Genomic DNA, 20,309 nt, shown 5'->3' with positions numbered 1-20,309 from the left:
TCTATTGGTTTTTTTATCACTCAAAATTGTCCTTACAAGGTTCTATCATCAACCTAACAACTAAGGATCAAATGGAACAATCAAGAAGAATGCCTGTCACCAACAAACTTCTCTCACTTTGGAACCAGTGCATGCTAGTTTTAAGAGGGTATCCCTAGTGGCATTCACTGAAATATGTAAATTGGGTCAATGATACACACCCAAAAGGAAGTGAATCATAACACTTAAGTACTTAAAGTAAAGATTTCTTGAATAAGGGGAGTGATATACTCAAAACTACCAGTTCAGAAAATCATCATTATAAACCAAAGAGTACACCTGAAACATCATATGGCTGCCAAGAGAGTATTCTTCATTGACAAAGTTGTAGACAAGTACAATGTCCATAGGCAGAATAACACTGCTCCAAGAGATTTTAATAGGTTTCACACTACTGAAGATTATTTCAATTCTACTATTCAGAGGTCATCACTAACCATGTCAATAGCAGGCCTGAGGAATCAATACCAAACAACTAAGTGCATTGAGTAATCTAATATGAAAGGGACAAGAACTATGGATGAATGAAGAGGAAAGGTGGAATCAAAAGTAACCAGTCCATTGTCTACTAACCTTCTCCTCCTCTTATACTTGAAGAAGCATAATCCCAATAATAACTCTACCCAAGAATAGGTGCCATGCAAGGTCACATGCATCTACCATGGATCAAAAAGAAAAAGAAATTGAAAGTCAAAGAAACCCTAATATGGATGATCTGATCCTCATACTCATGTGCATTCATGAAAAGCAAGAGACAGAGTCCAAGTAGGCCACTCTATATGGATAAGAATAGATCATCTCCAATAACATAACAAAGCTTCCAATGATAGCATGCATCACTCCTCAAATAGGGTGGTCCAATATAGCCAAGAAAAATATCCTCAACTTAGCATGCATCAACCTTCCTCTCCCTGAGTAAATCAACAAAATCACCTTGAAGCACGCTTACATAAGGTGCCATCCATACCAAGCATATAACTCCTGAAAAAGCACAAGTGGACAACCATGAATAGATCTCCATCAAAAGCACATGCACCTAGGTGCCTCCTTTTCTCCATGAAAAATAGATCATTCAAAGCATGGTGAAACCCCAAGATAGGGCACTTCCATTTTCCAAAACAAGCATCCTCAAATTAGCATGTAACCCCACCAGGAACAATGCCAACCTGCCAGAGACAAATATGGAACCTCCCTTAAAACAAATATGATAGTAACTTCATCAACCAAAGCACTTTGTCTTCCTGTTTTAGCTCATATCTTTAATGGAAAAAGTGTCAAGGACATATGGACAATAATAGAAGAAGATCCACTAATGCACAAGATAGGCACTCCAAAATAGCAGCAAGACACCACACATAAATTCTTCCATAATTCTCAAAAGTACTCCACAAGAAAATCACCTATTTCAGCCAAGATAGGCCAAGCCAATTGTTGTTATAAAGTCATTATGAAAGGCACATAAAATCCATTAGATTTTCTCCACAGACATGTGCCTAAGGTCCTCCATGAACCTGTGATACATCGAGCATCAGAGGCACACTAGCAACTCCTGTGTTCAGCTCAAAAGTTCAAGGAATAACTACATTGTCTATTGGAAGACCATATAAACCACAAAAAGATAGAAAATAGAAAATCAGTCTGCAACCTGCCCTCATAACCAATAATATATGATGCCCTAATTCTGGGTTCTCCTCAAAATCCCTGAAATTTTTGGGTTTTCTTCACAAACACTATAGGATCTCATTATGATCACATGCAAACTGAAGCACCTACCGAAGTAACAAAAACCAGAAAAAAAACTAGAGACCGCTTGTTGATGAAGCAACCTCATGTATGTTAAAAGTATGTGTTTATGCCAATCTAATATTGTAGGCAAGTTCTCCATGATGTGTTCTACCTTCACCTAGTTTGCATGTCAAAAATACCCACAAGAAAGTGATATTGGATAGGGCGATGTAAAAAATGAACATACATCTTTTTGAAAATGAACATTCTCTCTCTCCTTTTTTGTGAATTTACAAGGCCATGTTGGACATGATTGATGATGTTTTTTGTTGCTTAGCAGCTAAATTCTTCACTTCTGGCATTGAAACAAGCATTAAATAGACTTTACCTATAAGACCTATAGAATTTAAGAGCCCTACCTTAAATTTCCCAAATTGAGACAGGTGCCCATTATGGAATATGTTGCCTTGTCTGCAAATATAACATGTCTTTAGTCTAAAACCAGAATGTGAACAAGTAGAAGTGGTTGTTGTTCTAGCAGTGGTTGCCATGATTCAGAGAAAGTTTTTGAGTATGCACTTAACGTTGGCACATTGACTAAAGCCCAAATCTGCATTTAAAAGTTGCATTTGAAGCCCTCCCACATGACCATCTAAGGCACTACTATGGGAGGAAACATGTTGAAATGATGAAACACCTCCTTTGGGGGTTTCATCGTTATGGAATGGTGAAACACCTACTTTGGGGGTGTCATCGTTATGGAATGGTGAAACACCTCCTTTGGGAGTGTCAATTTGCCAAGAGTAATTGGACATTCATTCAAGACCATTACTATATTTTTCTTCAAGAAAAACTTCACTGGTGTGCCACATTGTTTGGAGATTGCAATTATTTGGTTTGGTCATCCTTCATTGGGATTTGACAGTGCTCAAATTTTTTTCCTTATTCACCCTCTAGAAGATTAGGTATAAGTATGTTTTTGAGCCATGCCTCTGTTGAATGTTCATTTTTTGCACCATATGGGTTGATGAGGTACATCCCAAGTTGTTGGCCAAGGGTGCCTTATTGATCAACAATGTTCAAGCTCTAGATTATATATATTATTTTGACTTTATTTCAGCTCTGCAATACCCATACTTAATTTTCTGGATTTAACTATTTCAAAGTAGCTCTGCAATACTCATACTTAATCCATTCTGGATTCCTGCTAAGAACTGAGGTGATCTACCTCCTACATCCAGGAAAAATTCAGAGTTAAAGAGAAATTCTGGGAAAATCCAAGACAACAACCCACAACACGGAAAATCTGGGAGAATGGGGACTTTTCAATTGTAAGGAAAATGATAAAATTGTAGGTGAAGATGTTCATTTTACGTTGAATGGAATCAAGGAGAAGTTCTATCTTTCACTCAGAGCTTGGTTATGAATTGAACTGAACTGACCTTGCTCTTCCTCATTCTAAACCTTGGAAGGTTCCTGGTGTGGTTGGAACTTGGGCTTGATTCCTTCCAACTTAAGAATCTTGCTCCTCTAATTATTTTAGTTTTATCTGGTTGTGCACCCAACTCCAAATAAAAAAAATATAAGGATTGGGGCTCATCTAATTACACAATGAAGCTTGGTTATGAATCTCAGGTCTTCCTTGACAACCCTCCCCCATGTCCTCTTTTTTTAGAATGTGAATCTCCCCTTCATTTTTTTGAATCTTAGCGCCAACATTATCTCAATTCATTTAGAAGAAAGCCCCTTTTAAATGACTTTAGATGGCACTCCCCAAGTATGTGTGTTGGAAACCTTGGCATACATGTAACAAAGCTATATTCCAAGACATTTAGACTAATCCAACACTAGTAGCTGATAGAGCTAAATCCCTACCAGCGAAACATATTTGAATCAAATGCCCCAAGTTATATAGGCCTTAATTCTTGGATTCATATGAAACAAGATGGATGGATGAATCCAATATTCATCCTCAACTTTCCCCTTGTCCTCTTAGGAACAACACTGGAAATTATCCCTCCAGAGAAAGTTATCGAGAAAGGTTAACATTTTGGGATTCATACATCCTTTCTTTTGACAGGGCTTTAAAAAAAACCTAGTTGTGATAGGTGAGGGGGGAATTAATTAGCCCTAGTGGACAAATTTAGCGAGCCTATTCCTTGAGTTTGGGCACATCTTCAAATAACCAAGCAAAGTTGTATGCACTGCTACAAGGTATGAATCTTGCCAAAAAATCCCCAATTCACAAGTTAATTATTGTGGGAGATTCCAATAATATCACAAGGCACATAAATCTCAGCACCACTCCCTCAAATCTAAATTTATAATCCATTTTTACAATCCCTACGTTCTAGAATATCAATCCATCCATGTACTCTGATATCTCAATAGATTGATGGACCATTGGGTAACCTAGCAATCTCATCCACTAAGAATGTTGTGTGGAATAATTCCACCCAATTTCGTAACTCTTGTCCATGACCCAAGGAGACAAATCTGCTAGCTAGGCAGATGAACAACCGGTCACATTGTGGGGGGAGGGAAGTTTGTTGGTGCATAGCTTGGGGATCTGACATTATGAAATCATTATGAAAATTGCAGGGAATATGTCCTTCACTTTTGTGAACACCACCAGCAAATACAATAAAAGGATTAACATAGGTTGGTATCCAATTATGGCATGGGATATTGGGGATCAAATGCTCTACAAGCAGGAGGAACTACAATTCATTATCATGAAATTAGTTGGGCCATGTATTTACACATGTGTGAGCTCCATGAAAAACCTAATTGGTTCACATGGATCAGAGTGCACATTAAATATTGTCAAGTGTTTGGCTCTCCACCATGCTAAGACCCCTCTTTCTATGGCCACCATCTATTCCAATTTCAACAATTGGAGAGACAAATATTTTAGGTTTCCTCAACTTTGGAAAGTTGGTTTGAGCTTGCAGGTGGTTCGGATTTGGAGTCAAAGTATCCCATTGGCTTCAGTATCAAGGGAATCAAAGACGAATAATGCCTATCTCTGATGGCACTCTGGCTAAGCTTAAGGATCATATTATGGCTTTGTATCTATGTTTGGACCTACTAGCCACCCAAATAATGACAACTGAGATATTAATAGAACACAAGAATATGATTAAAGGAAAAATGATGAAACAAAAAGTTTGAGAAGATGGTTGGAAATTTTGCAAGTGGAAGGTCACATAGCTCCACTTACAACATCCTTGGTAAACTTGGTTTTTTCTCCCCTAGCAACCCTATCTAATTCAACTTTGGTTGCCTCCTCGGACAACATAGATACTATTTTTTTAATGATATGCATATAGTGTAAGACTTGATATGTAGTCAAAATGTGTAAATACATGGGTGTTTTCTAAAGGGAGTATACCTTTAGACCTCCCTGTTATTTTGTATTTTGGTCATGGGTAAGAAAATGTGTCAAGTACAATATCTCTTTAGATTTTTTTTGGATAATGACTGTACTACATTTTCTAAAATCTAATTTTGTTGTGTTTTTACATAGACGTTGTTTGTAGGTGATTGAATATACTCTCGGTATTACAATGGTTATGGATTGTATGTTGTTAATGGAAGAGAAAAGTCAGTTCAAAATGAGGAAGGAATACCTACCACAATTAATAAGATGAATACAACTGAGACTGAAGGAGAAGCTTCAACTGTAGATGAAAAAAACATATGTCAATATAGAAAGTTTGGATCACTATACCCACATTGAAGGATCTTCAGCAAGGCTTGGAAAGCACCTATCGAGATATGCCACTCCATTTGGAAACAAAATTTATTCATGGTGATGATGAAGAAATTCACGGGTGGATAGAGGAAAATCATCCCAAAGTGATTGACCTTGAAATTGTAAGAGCAGTAACAACATAAACTACCATCAAGGCACAAATAGCTAAACAAGCATGTCTTTGTAATGTCCTCAACGAATTAATGACCAAGGGGACTTAGTATCCTATTTGTCCCCGTAGGCTATAGTCCATTAAATAGGGGATAAAAACCAAAAAATTACATTGGGCGAGTTTTGGGTAAGCTGGGCAAAAAAACCCAAAGTTGGGGCTTTGAGTGTGACACACTCAACCACTTAAGGAAGTGAGACCCCTCATAGAAGTCTATAAATTAAGGAGGCTTGGATTCAATTGGAGATCAATTCATTCTATCTTGAGCAATAGCTATAAGGGTTTTAAGACCCCATTTTCTCTTGCCAATTTCGGTGATGAAAAATTCCACCCTAGTTGGTTTTTCTTCTCCTTTTACCTTTGTTTAGGCACAAAAATATTTTGAAGGGAAAAACAAATTGTTCTGGGCACCTTCTCCATGGCAATAAGTTCCTTTCTTAAGACAACCAGCTCATAGAAGCATCAATTCCTGAAGCAACGAAGCTCACTGGGATCATTTTGTGGTAGGGGGTCCTTTCCTAAGGCATCTAGTTCATGCGGGCATCATTTCTCGAGACAACAAATCCATTTGAGTTTAATTCAGTGACACGAGTCAGTATGGGCATAGAAAATCAATTGAACAATGAGGTTTAGCTAAGGATCCCTTGCTCTAAGTCTTGGATACAAAGACGTCTAGTTTTGGGTTAGGCAACAAAGTTTCTTTGGCATCAATCTTGGATTTCAGGCATCCTTGGTTTGAAAGTAGCAGTGAAGGGTCTGATTGGGTGGTACGAAGGATTCAAGATATAGTGGAAGCTAAGAGAAAAAGTTTAAACCCTCATTGAAGCAATCTCATCGATCTATTCCAAATGGGTTCTTGAAAAACCTATACAGTGGCTACAAGGACCCAACGTTTGGGCTTGAGATAACAGTTTCCATAATTGGGAGCTACTAGGAAAACACGTCGAGGCCTTAAGAGAAAATAAACTACCATGAATCAATGAAACAGAAGCCAATTGGGACACTAAGACCATATTAGATTATTTTTATTGTTGTAGTAGAGCTCGCTAAAATTCTACATTGAATTAAAGCCCTGGGAAATTAAAGTGGTAGACAGGATGAATTGTTTTGAAAGTAAATGCCATTGAATTATTTGCTAATGAAACTGTAACAATAATATATATTATTTTCCTGCAAAATATTTGGAATATCTATTGATTCAAAATAAGGTTGTAACTGTTGAATTGAAATGTATTGTTCGACCTACTACTAACTGAGGAAATATATTATTTAAGTGTTTACGAAGTATGTCTTGTTCTTACTTCGTGAAGTGTTAAAAAGAAAATTGTTGAATTGTACCAACTGTTTAAGAACCCTAGCAAATTACCTTATCACACTACAATGGTATCAGAGCACAAGCATCCTGCCATCTTGTGGTGTATGCTAGTATATGCCTCCTGAGGATACCAATGACGTCATTGTAAGAAAGAAGAGGAATACCCACCATTTCGCTATGGGAGACAGAGTAGAACATGACCTTGCTATCTTATTCAAGGAATTGATACAAGGGAAACAACAGATGAATCAACTATTGCACCAGCAAGGACAACAAATGCTTCAAGGACAACAATAGATAGCTCAATATTTGACCCAAGGACAAGAACAAATTGCTATGTTGAACACTCACCTCACTGGACAACCAAATGTCATTGCTACCAATAGGACGACAACTGAAGGAAGTGGGCATTACAATCCTGTCCCACCTAACAACCCAACCAGCAGAAAAAATTTCTTAATTTTGAAAATGTTGTAATGAGCACCTCTCGGCTCCTCTTTTGTACTATGTTACCTCTTTTGTCTGGCTCGTACTGTAAATACAGCCTATGCTATGACCAGTACTTGCTTTTTGGCAGGGTTTTGTGTCGGGTTCTTTCCCACACAACCCTTTTTTGTAATCTATCAGTTTACCAAGTAATATACTATCTTATTTACAAAAAAAAAAACAACCAGCAGAAAAATAAGTAGCCAGGCACTTCTACCTCAATTTTCAAACAACCAAGTGCCAACAGGCCAAGGGGAAATTGAGCCAAATCAACTCCTAAACAATTATGTTCAGGACTATGCACGATTAGAGGAGGCCACTCGAGCAGCTATGTCCTTCAACGAATACAATAACTTCCGATATAGGAATATACCTCGAGGACAACCCAATGGAGAGCTAGCTCGCAAGGTAAGTAAACTCCCTTTACCTTCCTTTGATGGATCATCAAAAAGTTCAGTAAGGGCTTGGGTACAGAAATTGGACACCTACTTCAGGCTCAACCCCATGGAAAAAACCAATGCCATCCAATTTTCCACTCTACACCTTGAAGGAGAAGCCCATGAATAGTGGTACCATGGTTTGGTCACATTAGGGCACACAAATATTGTTTCTTATGAGGATTCTATGCAATGATTGATAGACAGATTTGACTAGAAGCACCCCGACATCCATTTTAGGGAATTAGAAATGCTAAAACAAACAGGGTCACTAGATGACTTCATTACAGAAGTTGAGAGAATTGTTGTAATGGTGACAAACATATCATAAGAAAGATTAGTCATGCTTTTCATAGAAGCCTTGGTTGAACCATTGCATGGATGGGTTCAGGCATTTAACCCATCCACCTTCCAGGAAGTAGCTAAGAAGGCTCGAGATATGAGCAAAGCCTCTTCATCCCAAGCCCCAGCTAAACCTTATATTCCCCCAGGAGATAAGGAGAAGAAGCCTCCCCAATGAGAAGGAAATCGAAGGAACAGGTTAGACGATGCAACTCGAAACGAGCTCAGACGTAAGAAGTTATGCTTCACATGTAAAGATCTGTGGGAGCCAGGGCATTGTTGTATAAGAAAAGGGAAAATTCACTATATAGAAGTCATATCCAATGATGAAGATGAGGAAGAAGAAGCACCAACATCAGTTAATGAAGGCCCACCACAAGTAGAAACCAAAGAAGTGGGAACTAAAACTCCTAAGGAAGAGCCCCCTCAAGAGGAGATTTTTTTTTTTTTTAGCAGATTCAGATGACTAAGTGTTTACCATGTTTCCTCTACAGCAGTGTTGGAAACAGATTATGAAGAGAGGTAGTCCTGCAGAGCAAGGCTTTTCATGACTACACAGAGGTAAGAGTGGGCCTGCTTTTTGAAGAGCACATGGTTCCATTCCAACCAAATGTCTCGTGCTATGATCAAAGGGAGAGATTTTAATTTTTTTGAGTGCTTAGCTTGAATCTAAGTTTTTAAACAGTCTTCCACTATATCTCCTTGCCGACTACAAGCTACCCCCTCAAGATTTTATTTCCTTCCATACTGCCAATGTGAATGGACAATGTATAAATAGGTGGTCAATGGATTTCGAGTTTTCCAAGAAAAGAGGGCATCTGCTTGGTCCATTGAAAGATATTTTCTGAAGAATGTCCCATATAGGAACTTTGTTTTTTAGGATGAGCCATATGAACATCTTGGACTTTGGAGGGCATTTAAATTTCCACAATTTTTCCCCATCAGGGGTTTTCCAAGGTCCTGGAGGACTGCGCCTAGTGATATCCTACTTTTAGAGACTAATCGCCTAGAGGATTGGGAGACCAGATTAAGAGATCCTCGTTCTTAGATATTTTTACCAGGGATTGCACCAATATGTTTATATAATTCCTCCAATCATCCACCCAATTTCCTTCAAGGTGTAGCTTTTCTGCTTATCTCCAGCCTCAGAGTCCATCGACCAGATTTCTCACTGAGATTTAATTTAATGCACATGGTGTATAACATATTTGCAGCAGATTTGTAATTATTGATCTAGATGTTCTTATAGTTTATCATCTTTCCATTTGGCTAAAAATGTTTGTTTTTTATAAGAGTTAAATGTAATTCCTCCAATCATCCACCCAATTTCCTTCAGGGTGTATCTCTTCTGCTTATCTCCAACCTTGGAGTCCATAGACAAGATTTATGACTGAGATTTAATTTAATGTGCATGGTGTATAACATATTTGTAGCAGATTTGTGATAATTGATCTAGATGTTCTTATAATTTATCATTTTTCCATTTGGCTGAAAATGTTTGTTTTTGTTTGTATGGCAGCCAAACTTACTTGTAAGAGAGTAGCAAGTTGCGACAATGACCTGCGTAACAGACAAAACCCTTTGAAACTGTGAATTGCTCCATTGTTGCAAGCCCCTCATCCCTTGGCCAACCTCTTTGATGCCCTCTGCCAGAAGCCGGGCCAAGCCCTTCAAACCCTCATGCACCAGAGCTTCATGAAGTCGTATGGATAGATCTGCCAATCCATCATTCTGCAGATTCCACCAAGATCTCACTCAACGTCATGAATTGCTCCTGCCTTTAGTTTCGGTGGTGAAACTCCTTACTTTGGCTCTCGAACTGTCTTTACCTTTGTTTTTTCCCCTGCTACAATTTCATTTCACCTTGTTAACCGATAAGCCATAGCAGTTTAGATTTAGATCCAAAGCCCATTCTATAAACACTATGTGACCCGATCCCATTCCTCTATATTGTGATAGGCCAGTATGTGAAATCATATTGCATCATGCATCATACTTCTAAAGCTAGAGACATGGTGTAAGTTCTTCCTTCTTTTCACACGCCTGAACAAATTAGAAGCAAATTTCTACTAAACTCACAGGGAAACCTTGAAAGAACACCCCCTAAAACCTGAAAACCCCCAGCAAATTCAATAGCATTTTAGTTAAAAACCAAAGACAGAGAAAATGGCTCCACGGCACTCATTGTGAACCTGCGTGGAATTTTTTTGGTCAGTTTGATTTCCTTCTGACTCTATTTATTTTCAATAATTGAATGGCGGTGAGAGGTTAGTTTGGTTTCCTTTTGACTCTGTTTATTTTCAACAATTGAATGGCAGTGAGAGCAAAAGACAAACATTTGAAAATGTTATGGCAAGATAACACCTTTCCTTTTACAAATTTTTTTAGTTTTCTTTTAATTTTTCCCTCCATCACCTTGATTTGTGTTTGATTTGTGTTCAAATATAAAAGATTTTTTAACGTTTTAAACACCTTTTAACAAAAAAAAAAAATAATATTTAAATTATTTTTATGGAAGAAAAAATAAATTGTAAAATCAGAAGGAAAAATAAATTAATTCATCTTTTAAATTATTTTTAAGATTTATAATGCTTGTATAGGTTTTTGAAGCTTTTCACCTTTTTTTAAGTCAATAATATAATTTACATAATCCATTTATGATTATATTTTTAAACATTTATTTCATTGAAGAGATTTTTAAACATGCATTTTTATATCAAAGCAGAAGAACATGTAGCAACAAATTTAAAATTAATTTGTGATTAAATTGGTTATAATTATTTTTAACATGTATTCACAAATATGGAAAAGTATCTCTTGAGTATTCTCACAGGAAAAATAAGGGTTAGCTAAACAATTTGTTATCAGTGTTGATAGGTATTTGGCTAGTTTTACACTATCAACGTAGACATCAAAATAAGCTCTGTGTGGTCAAAAAGTATAGTGAAGTAGTAATGTCATAGGATTAATGACCATTTCCAATGAAATGTTTGTTTTAGTAAGGATAACTAATCTATGGAGATTTTCCATGATGTTCAATAGAGGGAGTCAACATGGGAAAGGTGATCGTTTGGCTCCCACATAGTTTAGAAATTGATCTCAATAACCATGAACATTAGAGATGGAAAAAAATCCTGGGATCTAGAGCTAAGTTTGTTCCAAATTAGCTATATCTTGAACCACAAATTGTTGTTGACCTCGTGGATATGATATAAATTTGGTGGCTTGTAGGGTAGTCTCGTCATGAAATAATTGTCACTTATTATCTAGTCATATTTTTTAATCCTAGACTAAATTAGTCATTTAAGTTAGTCTCTTTTGGTTTAGTTACTTATTAACTAGTCGTATATTTTATCCCTAGACTAAATTAGTCATTTAAGTTAGTGATTTTTAGTTCGGTCACTTTAAATTGCTCAAATTTAGTAGTAATTCACTTGAAATAATTGCGGTGACTAACATTTTTAGTCACCTAGTCATTAATTTCATCATTTTATACTGGTGTTATTGATCATATCTTAGTATTAAATATTCCTTATTTTATAATTCAATATTTTAATTATAAGTAATGTGTATCTTAATATTGTCAAATATTAGTGGTCCGAAATCATTGAACACAATCTTTCTTTATGGTTATGTGGTAGTCTATTGTGCGGAGGAATATTTCAAGCTTTGATTTTGTGAACACTCGCATTTCAAATTAAAGGCTTTTGTAGATTTTTTTTCTAGGAACTGATACGTAAGTGCTGAGTTTGGCTACGAAAAAGTTCAAAGCTAATGTGCATTTTCAATTTTCAATTATCAAATTTGATATTGCATAATATAATCGTAATATGTGTAGTATAAAATTAGTGTTTATAACATATTTTATTACGTGATTACTGTAGATTTTGTCTCGGTAGTTGGAAGTGGTAGTGAGACATAAATGAGACACATTACTTATTTCAATGAACATAGTTCATTTAATATCTGCATAATGAGATGAAGGAAAAATTGTATTCAAGTGGGGAATTGAAATATGGGTTCTAAGAATACTTTTGAAAAGTAAAATATGGTCGCTAGCATGGAAAGTTTACATAGTAAATATGCTAGATATGCATTAGTTCAGTGAATAATTACAAAAAATACTTTTATTTATTGGAAAAAGAGCTCTAGTTAATGAAAATAGAATGTGATTTATGATTTTAATAAAATAGTATCTTGACACTAATTTCTAAAGTATGTAAGGCAGATTAATCATGAAACATAATTGTGTCAATTTCACTATGTCAAATTGGAATTTAAGTAAAACATATATGATTTAAAGTAACATATTTTACAACAGTTGTTTCTAATTAAATTTAAGGCAAATCAATACTATCCACATTGATAACAATTACTATTTAATGGTTATCATTGAAATCAATAGTAGTTAAATGTCTTTTCATAACTTAAATGTCAATTCGAGATTTACATGAATTATTGACTCTAACACATTATATATATGCTTGTTTCTTGTAAAAGCAATTTGTCAATGTTCATTTTGTTATGAAACTCATAAGTGTTTTAAGGTATTGCTTTAGAATTTATGATTTTTTTTTTTGAATTTTTTACTAACACCAAAGAAATGGCTCAAAGAAACAATGGTAGGAACACAAAGGAAGATGTACATATAGAAAGCAAAGATATTTTAATGCTCAGCCAAGATATCTTAATGCTTAGAAAATAAATTATAATGTCAATGCATAAAATACTAGAACTTCTACAAATTCTTAGGCGTCTCGAAGATGAACTAGATACTGTAAGAACATTATTAGAAAGCTTATTGAAATTCATGAATAGATGAATAAGTTTTCAATTCCGATAACATAATTAGTACAATCGTTAATTCCGAAAAACAATGGTTAATTAATAGAGAAGGCATTATCAATTTTTAGTCTATTTGCTAAATAGATTTTGAAATTTAATATATGTTAAAGGCTATGTATTTTAATATTATCAACAAATTTAACACGAAGAAACATATAGGAATATTTTGTATTACCGACCTATGTATAAATACAATATTAAGGAATTTAGACTTCTGTGATCCATAACATTGTTTAGTAATCTTCGGCAAAATCACATAATCAATCTTTTGTCCGAAGATTACATAATCAAAAGATTGATTATGTGATTTTGCCGAAGATTACTAAACAAGTACAATATTTTTTACAAGCTATATTGGTTTATAAAACTGTTTGAGATTTGTATGACAAGTTATTTGGATATTTGATTAAATATTGTATCGAATAACTATTTAAATAGGAAAAAAGGTAATGAATTTGTAAACAATGAAGACCATTATTGTAAAGTAATGTCACTGAGCCTGCGTAGTTTTAGAAATTACAACTTTGATAAATCAAGAAAACAATGAAAAAAACAATAATGAGGGAAAAAAAACAACATAGCATAATACAAAACATAGAGTCGAAACAAAAAAATTAGTTCATTGAATTACATTTATGTGTAATGTCATAGTAACATTTGCATTAGTATACAAAATTTTCTTATTGTTGTGATGAGTATATTGTTAATCTTGCTTTTACATGGGTATAGTATATTGACTGATAATACGAAATCAAATCGCAAGTCTCTAGTAAAGCGAAAGAGCTATTAGGATGCCTAGAAAGACAACGAACAAAAATTGTGTCATTGCTGAATTACTTAACAACATAAACAAATAAACCTGTCAGTGTATACATACAACTACGTTTTGATGCTCTATCATAAATGTTCCATGTATTTCAAAGTTTCTCAAGATTTCAATAACATCTATTTTTTTTTGCACAATATTCGTCGTAGGAAATTTCTCGTAGTGAAGATAATGTTTTTTCCAATTTGACGTACCTCAAAATATATTATTTTTCAGTCCTATCAATTGTTGTATGATGCAATTTAGATGATGAAAATAAACAAATCCAAAGTGATACTTGCAGAGAGTGCAATAAAGTATAGTATGCTTTATAGTTCTAGTAGTTTTGATTAGATTACTGCATTTTGTACATATATTTTCAAATGGCATCATATATACGCTAATCAATTTCAAATATCCTTAAAAATGTTATAAATTTAATATAGGAAACAGATACTTAATAATACGAAATCAATTTCTTTTCTTCTTTTTTGTTCTTTATCCATGTCTATTTAAACAATATGATACAGCTTACTATGCATATTTCGATTAGCGAGGAAAGAAACTTTCTTAGACTGACATCTTTTCCCCGTGTTTACTAGAGAAATGAACGTTGAATATCATGTATGCAAAACTTTTTCTTGTTTTCTAACTATTTTTTTTAGCAATATCATAAAAAAAAATGTTTTGTTGCAAATCTCTTTCAATTGCAACACATGTCAAAACAATTTTATCATGTACTTGAACTTATTACATATGAAATATTTGTAAAATAACATATGACAACCATACAATAGATGATGCATAATTTTTTCCCCAAACATTGAAATTTATAGACCTATGTATACGTGACTTGTTTTTTATTTCAATGAAATTTGTAACAATATTTTTTTAAAATAAAAAAAAGTTTAATATAGATTTGTCATATTCTCCATTGTTATCTTTGATTTCCAAAACATATTGTGTTGTTGTTTGTGTTCCCAAAATTGTGATAGATATGATTATGCCTACTAGAAATGCATTGCCATTGCGTCACATATTTGCAATTGTTATGTTTGGAAAAAATTCGGTACTCTACACAAATATGGCAAATGTTTTCTACGTTGCTAAGACTATTTAGATAAATAATTTTCTCCCAAACACCATAATCGTATTTATGGTTTGAAATAATTCTAAGACTATTTAGATAAATAATTTTCTCCCAAACACCATAATCGTATTTATGGTTTGAAATAATTTCAAAATCTTTAATAAAAACACCAACATTTGAATCAAGCTTTGACTCATGTTCTTCGATTAACGATGTTGGCACAAAAAATGTTATTGTCATTTATGATTTCTTATCTGTTAATTATGCACAAAGTATTTCTTTTGACTTATTTGTTTTTCCCAAAAATGTTCGATATGTGACCAAGACAACGACATGAATTTTTTTTCTAATTATATTTCTATTGATATCTTTGATCAACAATTGCATTAACCCAACATCCTTTTGCCTAATTATAATCATTGAATTGAAATAATATTTTATTTATTTTAAGAAGAAAAAAAACAAAGAATATAAAAGTGAAAGTAGGTAAAAAAAGAGGATAAAAGGAAAATTTTGCGTAATTTATAATCATTGAATTGAAATAATATTTTATTTATTTTAAGAAGAAAAAAAACAAAGAATATAAAAGTGAAAGTTGGTAAAAAAAAGAGGATAAAAGGAAAATTTTGATACAGATTATATTGATTTTGGGCAAAAATAGCTATTTGTGTTTATTTCTTCGATAGTTTTTATTGATTAAGTTTTGTTGATTGCAATTTTTATTTCTCTCGTACTTCTCATTTCTAGGTCCACACTACCATGCATTTCCACTGCAACATCATTCGAATTTGATAACTTTTTCCTATTCACAAATATTACACTGAAACCACGGCTTAAAAGAACACTATAATTAAAATTAAGTAACAATTGTCTAACGAAAACATAATAAGATAAAGAATATTCATTAATGATGTATATAAATACTACATGGATTTTAGTTTTAGAAAATATGAAAGTCTTATAGAAATGTTCAAAGTATTCAATTTTTATGCCATAACGATATGAGTTAGATCAAATATATGGGAATAAGAAAAATAAGAGTTTCTAATTCCATAGGATTAAAGTACTTCCAAACTAAGAATTATATGATAGTAACGTATTGTGTCCAAATGTTCTTTATTATTATAACATCATATAATATTTAAAATTCGTACATCATTATGAGAGAACTATTACTAATGCTAAATGTTTTATAGTTTCATTCTAAATGATTGTCGCTCATGGTCTACAATTCCAAGAACAACATCATACAACCCAAACAAGAATTTTATTTGTAACCAATTCTTATGACTTGTGTTTGTAACATGTATGCTAAAATGATCACATGATGAACAACGGGTGAACGCTTCTATGGACAACACAATAAAAATTAGTAAGTGGTATTTTTACATTAGCATTTGAATATTAATCATATGTATTAGACACTTAATATAGTTTGACTAGTAGATAAAAAAAACTGTAATAATAAGAATAATAAGAAAAACAAATAATGTTGGTCTGTGAATATTCAAGTATACTTCCTTTCCTTAAAAAAAAAAGGGTGGGGGAGGGAACCAATACCATGTGTTCCTAAATAGATTTACAAAGTTGTTTTTTTGTTTTCCTTCTTAAGAAAGCATAAAAATTTAGAATAACTTCTATAGCCCAATCATGAAGAGTATCAATGCTTTTTTGAAATTTTGAACATTAAACGTTTATTGTTAAAATTAAATTGTTAGTGATTTCCTTTGCAATTAACACAAGCATATATTTGGAGAATCAACATAGATGCGAGGCATATGTTTTCCTAATTGTGGTGATTGTTCACAAAATTGAACTTGTAATTAATATTTTAAAGTCTCATAAGCCCTAAACTAAATAAAAGAACCTATAGAGCTCTAACCATTATAAAGATAGTTTCTCTATATCTAGAAGCTACAGATAAAGGTTCAAAGCCACAACTTCACTTAGCTTCTAAGCTAGGCTTGTTATGGTTATCAGCAAATTTGATAGAAAATGAAAATGATGTCGAAGATGGACCCATCAATAGCACTATGGACGAAATGCTTAACCTTGTAATTGAAAGGATCACACAACGTGAGGCCACCAACGAGTTTTTCCCTTGTGTTCGGTACCTGTTGATTTTCAACATGTAGGCAGTGTTCACAAGGCATGTAGATATGTAGCTATCTGTGACCATCAATTATTGTGACAAGCAATGATATTATTGGCAATATTTTAAGTGTAAATAATTTTTAAGTTCATATTTCTAAATATGTTTCAAACTAGGCATATGTGTACAAGTGCAAAAAAACTTTGTTATGCAGAGGAAGCTTTTAATGCGGATCGCCATGCTTAGCACAAAAGGCTTATATTGCTAGTAGTTTAATATTAAATGGTGTATATTTTCTCAATTATATTGTTTATGCTTAGATTATTGATAATAATTTAATTAAAAATGATGCATACTATTGCTATTCAATTGATTATATATCTTAGTATTAAAAATGCATACTTTATGCTTATATTATTAATAATATTTTAGTTGTAAATAATGTATATGTTCATATTTATGAATATGTTTCAAATTAGGCATTTGTGTGGAAGTGCAATAGAACTCCATTGTATGGAGAAAGCTTTAAATGTGTGGTTCATCGCACTTGGCACTAAAGGGTTTTATTGCTAATAATTTAATATTAAACAATACATATTTGTTGTTCACAATAGCACCAAATAAAATATTTGACTTATATGATATTGTTGGTAATATTTATTAAATGATTTTATTGGTAAAATTTTAGTATTAAATAATTGATATTTGTTTCTCTAATAACACCAAAGTAAACACTAGAATAATACAATGTTTTGTTAACATTTTAGTGGAATCTGTATTTCATCCACTTGTCTTCCGTACACGCTATATCTGGATAGGCTTTCTCAGTTGCTTTCTCGCACCTAGTTTGTACTCTTTCTTGCTCAATAATGCATTTTTGGAAGCCTGCTAATGACCAAGCTAAACTTGAGCCGTCATCACGACTTTTCCATGGAAGTTTACTTAAATTTGTTTCTTTCGCTTTTTATTCTTGTACGTCATGAAATATTTAATAATAATCAAATGAAGATACTTTAAGTTAATTAATCATTCACTAAACTTTTCTTATGAAAATTTAGTTGTTACTGTTCTCCTCTACTTTGAAATCAACATCATAACAACTTATTGCTTTTGGATTTATTTTATTCATTTAACATTTGATTTCTTTGCTACATAATAAAAAGCCCAACTTACCAAAATCCTTGCAGAATGGTAAATGCAACTTTTAAAGTCAAGCTTATATATAACACACTAAAAGATTAAATGGACAAAAAAGACATAAGTTTATCTTAATCCCTAGAGTTTTATCCTTCTTATCATTCTTAACTTTTAATTTGATATTGTTGAATATTTTTTTCGACCTACCTTCATGCTCTGCTTTGTTTTTCTTAGGCATTTATACATTCTTCTAGTCCTTTTCTTTAGTTTGCATGGCGGTGGATTCCATCATTATTGGGGATTTCCTTGGCTCAACCATTGGCCAAACAATTTAAGCCCGGTTATGCATAAATGAAATCTTATCTTTACGGAAATATTTTTTATGAAGATGTCTCTTCTGCTGACACTCAACTCTATTGATGAGTTAAGTCTCTAATTTTGCAAACATGTCGTTGGATTATACACAATTCTTGCCTAATTCCTTCCATGATTATTTAAAAACATTTTATTTGAACAAATAGAAAGATCCTTACATGTTGGCTTACTCTTAAGGTCACGAGTTTTTAAAAATAGGACTAACAAGTAAATGATTAGTCACTGAAATTTTTTTACGTGATCCCTTGCTCTTATAGAGAAATTTTGATTCCATATATATTAAGTAATATATTGTAGATTAATCATAATCACAGTTCATTTTGGCATAAAAGGGTTAACTGAAGGATAGGAAGTCTCATTACGAGCTGACCTATTATGAGCATGGGTCTTAAAAAATGTTATATTACCCCTAATGGTCACCAAACCATAGTAATGTATTTTGGCGATAAGGTTGAAAGTCAAGAGGTCTCATCATGAGTAGGTTTGTTCACTTTTGTTAGTTCATGTGAATGACATGCCATTAACTGGTTACCAAACTAGGTATGCGACTTTTATTTAATTTCTAAGAAAACTCGACAAGAAAAGTAAGCGACTTGAAAAATTATTAGTCTATATCTAATAGATGGGATACAAACATTTCATTGAATTAAAATGCATCCCTATCAAGGTTATAGGTGCCCACTGGTAGCAGTGGCCATGCCTGTGGTATTAAAGTTAGACTAACACTATGCTTTACTTAGTTGCATCGTCTTTCCACAAACTCATTTATAATGAGGTTTTTTCATCACATTTTTGGGTTTATATTTTAACAAGTTTTGAATACTTAAGGTACTTAAGGTTCCACATCTCACATCGTTATTCCTTGACTTTTACAGGTTTTGAATCATATAACCAGAGATAACTAGTTCACCTAGTATGTTGCCATGTCTTGGCCCGCCAGCTAGTGCTCCTATACTTTTTATCAAATGAAATGGCCCTTACTCCAAATTTTCAAAAATTTAAAAATTCACATTTTTATTTGCACTTGGGTGGTTGATGATTCCTCTTATCCTCATTTTTTTTGTTTTTAACTTTCTAGATCTTCATATTTTAGCATGCTTGTTTGGTCTTAGGTGAGTTTTCACATCGATGTGATAACTTTATTAACTTTGTTTTTCCACCTATTTTCTAATGGGTGAAATCTCAACACCTCACTCACGACATAAGGAATTGATTAATGTTTTCATTTCGACACCTTACTTCCTCCTCTGATTTATTTGATGAATCTCGGCCTTTAATTTATTTAATGAATATCGATTTTACTTGATTCCCAGGTCGCTTTTATGTAACTACCTTTATATAAATTTGTACGCTATATATATATAGTATTTTATATTTATTATGATATAAATTATGTTATGTTTCACATTGTACTATACACGTTATATATAGAATTAATTTATGTAACTTTTAATAACATATAACATATAGTTATTTCTACCTATATCAGTCATAATTCGATCAACGTTATAATTATAAGTAATTGAATATATATTGTTTTGTATTATCATTATATATATTTAAAACCACATGTAAATAACAAATATTGAGTAAATATCTCATGTAATAAAAACATATAACGTGACATAAAGAAACGAACATGTTATTATATGGTGTCATTTAGTTCAAAATTATAGATATATATAGATATATATA

The 20,309-nt window shown here is 33.1% G+C and overlaps 1 long non-coding RNA gene across 1 annotated transcript; it reads right to left on the bottom strand.

Annotated features, from left to right (window-relative positions):
- Positions 1-817: 817 nt before the first annotated feature.
- Positions 818-10,064, bottom strand: LOC149262008 (uncharacterized). The gene is made up of 2 exons (XR_016248872.1): positions 9,800-10,064; positions 818-1,205 (listed from the first exon to the last, which is right to left on the bottom strand). It is a non-coding gene; the product is annotated as an uncharacterized LOC149262008 (long non-coding RNA).
- Between the last annotated feature and the right edge of the window lie 10,245 nt (positions 10,065-20,309).

Source organism: Pinus tabuliformis, chromosome 6 (genome assembly GCF_031772625.1).
Source record: "Pinus tabuliformis cultivar Carrire ecotype Pingquan chromosome 6, CPIR1, whole genome shotgun sequence".
NCBI classification, from domain to species: domain Eukaryota; kingdom Viridiplantae; phylum Streptophyta; class Pinopsida; order Pinales; family Pinaceae; genus Pinus; species Pinus tabuliformis.
The sequence above is the reverse complement of the archived record's forward strand: the minus strand, read 5'-3'. Positions and strand labels throughout refer to the sequence as shown.